The sequence below is a fragment of the Haliotis cracherodii genome, unplaced genomic scaffold (assembly GCF_022045235.1).
Source record: "Haliotis cracherodii isolate W230 unplaced genomic scaffold, xgHalCrac1.p SCAF_15, whole genome shotgun sequence".
NCBI lineage: Eukaryota > Metazoa > Mollusca > Gastropoda > Lepetellida > Haliotidae > Haliotis > Haliotis cracherodii.
The window spans coordinates 29,769,106-29,775,688 of NW_027266270.1; the positions used below are offsets into that span (position 1 = coordinate 29,769,106).

Sequence of the window (6,583 nt, forward strand, 5' to 3'; positions counted from 1 at the left end):
ATTGCTGGAATAATGCTAAAAGCGGCGTAAAATCAAACTCACTCACTCACTCTATTAACAGAATCAAACGCCTTTTTAATTCTACAAACTCTGCATATAATTATCCGCATTTTCTCTGCATGCATATATTTGTGAACAATCGCATTAAATATAAAATATTACCCGTGGTTGAGTAGCCTTGTCTAAAACCGGCTTGTTCTTCCGAAATATTATCTAGTCAATAAGTCTAAAAGGTAAGCCTTTTATTTATAATAGAAACAAATACTAATATTTTGCTAAAAACACTCGTAAGGTAACTCTTCGATAACTGTATGCATCAGTACATAATCCTGATTTGTGTAGTGGAATAATCACTCCAATAGTCCGGAAATAAGATTTTTCTAAATTCACATTAAAAAGTATTTCAAGGCATGGGAGGAGAATATTAACAGAATGTTTAAGAAATCTCTGGAATTAAACCAGCAATGCTGTTATTCAAATCGTATGTCGCATTTTGAATGACCTCTCTTGTAATTGGTGAATCAATAATTGTTCTGTCATTCTGACATTGTTCCTGATCTGATAAATCAAAGTATCATTTGTAGCACCATCACCACAAAAATATTTTTGAAATAATCATACATTTAACAATTTCAACATTATGTAAACATGTACGCATTAAGTGGATTTAACATCATAAGGGTTGTCCAAACTTCTTTCGAGGACTTAATGGCATCTTCAAAAAACATTGTTTCTCTTTCAAGAAATAACATTTCTTCTCCCGGCACGTGTTTTGTAAAGATTTCTTATTCCTGTATATTCCCTTATCAATGTGGACTACTTTCTTTATTTCTTCACCAGCACAGGAGAGTGCCCCTCCAATTTGTAAATACAGCATCAACTCCTTTTTCAACAAGAGATAAAAACTTCTCGGAAGATAAATTACAAAGAAATATTTCTTCTTTTTCAGTTCTCATTTTAAATCTAAATAAACTTGCATAATTACTTGATATCATCATGACCTTCAATGCCTGAATTTGCATTACGTAAAGATATTGCGAATGGAAAGACTTAGTGTTGCGTCTCTGCAACCGTTTTATTCTTTCCAGAATGAGTGGGTGAGTGAGGTTTTACGCCGCTTTTAGCAATATTCCAGCAATATCACGGCGGGGGACACCAGAAATGGGCCTTTCCAGAATGAAGTAAAACAACACAAGATCTCTTAACGTTCCTCTTTAATAGATTGTACTACAGATTCCTTTTATAAGTTTATGGTCGTCATACCATACTCCACTCTAGTGCTGTCCAATATGTACAGAGGGGCGGTCGGGTAGCCCTGTGGTTAAAGCGTTCGCTCGTCACGCCGAAGACCCGGGTTCGATTCCCCACATGGGTTCTATGTGTGAAGCCCATTTCTGATCCACCCGCCGTGATAATGCTGAAATAGTGCTAAAAGCGGCGTAAAACCATACTCCCTCACTCACTCACTCACTCACTCACCCACTCCAATATGTACGATGCTGTTTCCTACCCCCGGAGGCCATTGTTAATTGTTTCTCTGTACAATGTTGATAAATGCAACAAAACAATAATATTTTTTTAAAAACACTCTCTGTGTTCACAAATGTACCCCAGATACATTTTGGTATACACGGATTTAACTTGACAATATATATGGCACTAGATGTTGTCACGATGCACGAAACCGGTTTCAGTTTGGCAGTCGTATGTGTCGCGAGTGTTGTTTACTTAAATACCGTACTCTCCTGATCGTAAGAGCCGTTCATACTGCCACCTGGGGTACATACCCCATTAACACATAACAAAAACATACTGCATTAACTTTGATTACTATAATCTTGTGAATGAAATTAAGTTGAATGAAAACAGTGAACATGAAGAGCCTGTACTAGGATACCATTTAAGCCATATTTGTGATTTAACAAATGATTAATTTTTTATTACAATATTCGCCAGTCCTAAGGTTAGTGGATAATCAGACCCCAATATAAGTAAAAATGACTCCCGTATCTACACCTACACTAACAACGTAGCATATTCTGAGCTTGTATTTATTAGGGACGGAGGGCACCTTTTGTTTCGTAAATGTTGTTTTGTTTTTAATCCAGAAAATACTGGTAAAAATAATTTAGCGTCATGTTTTACCAAAACAACTAAGATTGTTCACTGAACATGCTTGATGAGGTGAGAATATCTGTTTTTGGTCCCCCAAATTGTTTGACTCCTTACAGAGAAAGAAATTGTATGTCTTGACGCAGTGTTCGAAATACTATTCTTACACAAATGGTAGCTGTCACTTTATTTTTGTAAATGTATTAATGTATTTAAGAAACAATTACTGGAGCGACCCTACTATGACTGATTGTTTACAAGAACAGCTTTAAAACAGAGCTTACACAGGCAAGATAATGTATGAGACGGCGGGGCTACGACTGTCTAAAGCTGTGTGAAACTATCCGGATTACGATAGTCGTATCACTACGATTTCCGACTCGTGAAGATCAGGGATAGAAAGGTCTTCAACAATCCAGTCTTGTCGTAAAAGGCGACTATGCTTGTCGTTAGAGGCACAGGGGCTTAATTCTAACGCACCTGTATCTAAAGAATTAGCAATGCAGTCCACCATAGTTAGGCCATCAACACAAGGATGAGATGAGAATTTACTCAACTGACACTAATTTCACAATCAATTGAGAAGACACTTTACTTCTAGGCGTCATTGGCTCATCTGCCCCTACTAGTTGGAAGGAATCGAATCTGGACCGGACAAACCAGTGACTGAAAACATGAGCAACAATCAACGCAATCGGGGAACAACAACAAAAGAATAACATATTATTTATATTGCGCATGTTTCCACACCACACAGGTAAATGCTCCAAGCGCTATTTGAGTAACACGCAAGCAGCCCAATCACCCATCCTGACCGCTCTGCTGGGGTACTGCATATTCTTCCAGGAATACCCACTCGCTAAAATGTGTGACGTCTGTTGTGCCCTTAAACCTACAATGGTCTTAAGTCTACAATATTCATGAGTAGGCGTGGCTTGTGTATGCACGTGACACTATCTTCCTCAAAGCTGTTGATGTCTAACGAACGCACCGCTGTCTCGGCTGTCATTGCGCGATACGATGTTTCCCTCACAATCTGTACATCAGGTATATAACATGTAGTTTATGTGTCTTTGAATATTGTGCTGGACTATATTTGCGAGCCTCGACTTCGGACAGATCGAAAGTTCCGAGAATTACAGAGTCAACCCAATTCGCCTCACTCCTAAACATTCGGTGGTGTACATTAGCCCTGATCGAAACATTGACATGTCTTTGCTATTACTTGCAGATCCAACACATTAAAAACCTCTTGTCATCATGCTCCATACTTATACAATATACCTTTCTCTACTTGTTATATTCAAGAGCAAAGCAATCTCTGCGTGTGGCAAAAGTTAGTCAACTACAAGATGCAACTATATATTTTTTATTTCCGAAACCCTGTAAAGATTCCAGGGAGTATATTCACATGGTGTCCCAGAAAAAGAGTTATCATGCTTGTGATATAAATATATAAAATAAAATCCAAATAGTGCCTAGAACAATGTTTATTAATCAGGCCCATGGCTCAGGCAATTAGGACTTGCCAAATCAGTCTAGACTTGAGTTGGCTCCCTTTCTCCATTTATTCTAATGTGTCTGAGAGACAGGTTCATGAATGTGCAATCTTCTTTCTGGATAGAAATAACCATATGAACAGATTCTGAACAGAAAATAAAGTAAAAAGTATGAAATTCAATTCCATGTATTAAAGTGACACAACTTTAATCTCCAAACAAAAAATATATGATATGATGCCCTATTTGTATAAAATCTGTTTGGAATTTATTTTTCAAATTCAATATACATCTATGAATAACCATTTGGCAAATAATAAAATTAGATAAAATACATGATCAGTGATGATATTTTCCATTATTCCAGATAATAATAGATGAGCATCTAATTGGATCTAATTAGATATGAGTACATGCAGTTTAATGTTACTCAAGATGGAAGATCTGTCGAAAAGTATGAACAACATGAAATTAAAAAAACCCAGGTAAAATAGACATAACCGCATTGATCATGATCTGACATTTTCATCAGAAATAAAAACAGATTTGTTGGTATCAATCATTGCAGAAGTCTTTACTGGAACTTTCTAAGTCTCAAGTAACTTGAAATGCTTTGACATAAGTTTAGTCCCAGTCAAGACTACTATTTTTGTAAAGGTGCAATTTTTTCATCTAAATTGTTATTATGACATTCACTCTCTCTCCCATTTCAGCAAAAAATGGTGGCTTCCTTGGCGTATCAACGGAAACCCTTGAAGCTACAGAAGGTCTTAAGTCTACAATGATGGGGTGGCCCCTTCCTGGACCCCCCTGGCAGTCATGGGCTGTTGCATAGGCCCCTCCTGATCCCTTTGACCATGCAAAACCCCATCTTGGCTGAAAACTTTCATTCACTCTCTCTCCCATTTCAGAAAAAATGGGCGGCTTCCTCGACGCGTCAAGGTGACAGTCAGTGTGCACCTCAGAGGTTCTTCCAGCTTGCCAGGTGAGCTTCAAACAGCCCAAGGCAACCTAGGAAACTGGTCAAAAATCAAATCCACCTTCTTTTGCTCTCTGTCTTTTTTTAAAGAGCTTGTGTAGACTTAAGACTTTCAGCAGGTTTAAGGGCAGCTATAGGAGCCCTTAAAGCTGCTGAAAGTCTTAAGTCTACAATGATGGGGTGGCCCCTTCCTGGACCCCCCTGGCAGTCATGGGCTGTTGCATAGGCCCCTCCTGATCCCTTTGACCATGCAAAACCCCATCTTGGCTGAAAAATTTCATTCACTCTCTCTCCCATTTCAGAAAGAATGGGCGGCTTCCTCGACGCGTCAAGGCAACAGCCAGTGTACACCTCAGAGGTTCTTCCAGCTTGCCAGGTGAGCTTCAAACAGCCCAAGGCAACCTAGGAAACTGGTCAAAAATCAAATCCACCTTCTTTTGCTCTCTGTCTTTTTTTAAAGAGCTTGTGTAGACTTAAGACTTTCAGCAGGTTTAAGGGCAGCTATAGGAGCCCTTAAAGCTGCTGAAAGTCTTAAGTCTACAATGATGGGGTGGTCCCTTCCTGGACCCCCCAGGCAGTCATGGGCTGTTGCATAGGCCCCTCCTGATCCCTTTGACCATGCAAAACCCCATCTTGGCTGAAAAATTTCATTCACTCTCTCTCCCATTTCAGAAAGAATGGGCGGCTTCCTCGACGCGTCAAGGCAACAGCCAGTGTACACCTCAGAGGTTCTTCCAGCTTGCCAGGTGAGCTTCAAACAGCCCAAGGCAACCTAGGAAACTGGTCAAAAATCAAATCCACCTTCTTTTGCTCTCTGTCTTTTTTTAAAGAGCTTGTGTAGACTTAAGACTTTCAGCAGGTTTAAGGGCAGCTATAGGAGCCCTTAAAGCTGCTGAAAGTCTTAAGTCTACAATGATGGGGTGGTCCCTCCCTGGACCCCCCTGGCAGTCATGGGCTGTTGTATAGGCCCCTCCTGATCCCTTTGACCATGCAAAACCCCATCTAGACTGAAAAATTTCATTCACTCTCTCTCCCATTTCAGAAAAAATGGGCGGCTTCCTCGACGCGTCAAGGCGACAGTCAGTGTGCACCTCAGAGGTTCTTCCAGCTTGCCAGGTGAGCTTCAAACAGCCCAAGGCAACCTAGGAAACTGGTCAAAAATCAAATCCACCTTCTTTTGCTCTCTGTCTTTTTTTAAAGAGCTTGTGTAGACTTAAGACTTTCAGCAGGTTTAAGGGCAGCTATAGGAGCCCTTAAAGCTGCTGAAAGTCTTAAGTCTACAATGATGGGGTGGTCCCTTCCTGGACCCCCCTGGCAGTCATGGGCTGTTGCATAGGCCCCTCCTGATCCCTTTGACCATGCAAAACCCCATCTTGGCTGAAAAATTTCATTCACTCTCTCTCCCATTTCAGAAAAAATGGGCGGCTTCCTCGACGCGTCAAGGCAACAGCCAGTGTACACCTCAGAGGTTCTTCCAGCTTGCCAGGTGAGCTTCAAACAGCCCAAGGCACCCTAGGAAACTGGTCAAAAATCAAATCCACCTTCTTTTTCTCTCTGTCTTTTTTTAAAGAGCTTGTGTAGACTTAAGACTTTCAGCAGGTTTAAGGGCAGCTATAGGAGCCCTTAAAGCTGCTGAAAGTCTTAAGTCTACAATGATGGGGTGGCCCCTTCCTGGACCCCCCTGGCAGTCATGGGCTGTTGCATAGGCCCCTCCTGATCCCTTTGACCATGCAAAACCCCATCTTGGCTGAAAAATTTCATTCACTCTCTCTCCCATTTCAGAAAGAATGGGCGGCTTCCTCGACGCGTCAAGGCAACAGCCAGTGTACACCTCAGAGGTTCTTCCAGCTTGCCAGGTGAGCTTCAAACAGCCCAAGGCACCCTAGGAAACTGGTCAAAAATCAAATCCACCTTCTTTTTCTCTCAGTCTTTTTTTAAAGAGCTTGTGTAGACTTAAGACTTTCAGCAGGTTTAAGGGCAGCTATAGGAGCCC

General features: G+C 40.8%; 1 protein-coding gene across 1 annotated transcript in view; it reads left to right on the plus strand.

The window, feature by feature from the left end:
* The window catches only part of LOC139462498 (TNF receptor-associated factor 6-like), a 114,266-nt gene that overhangs the window by 3,652 nt on the left and 104,031 nt on the right, over window positions 1–6,583 (plus strand). The window lies entirely within an intron of this gene.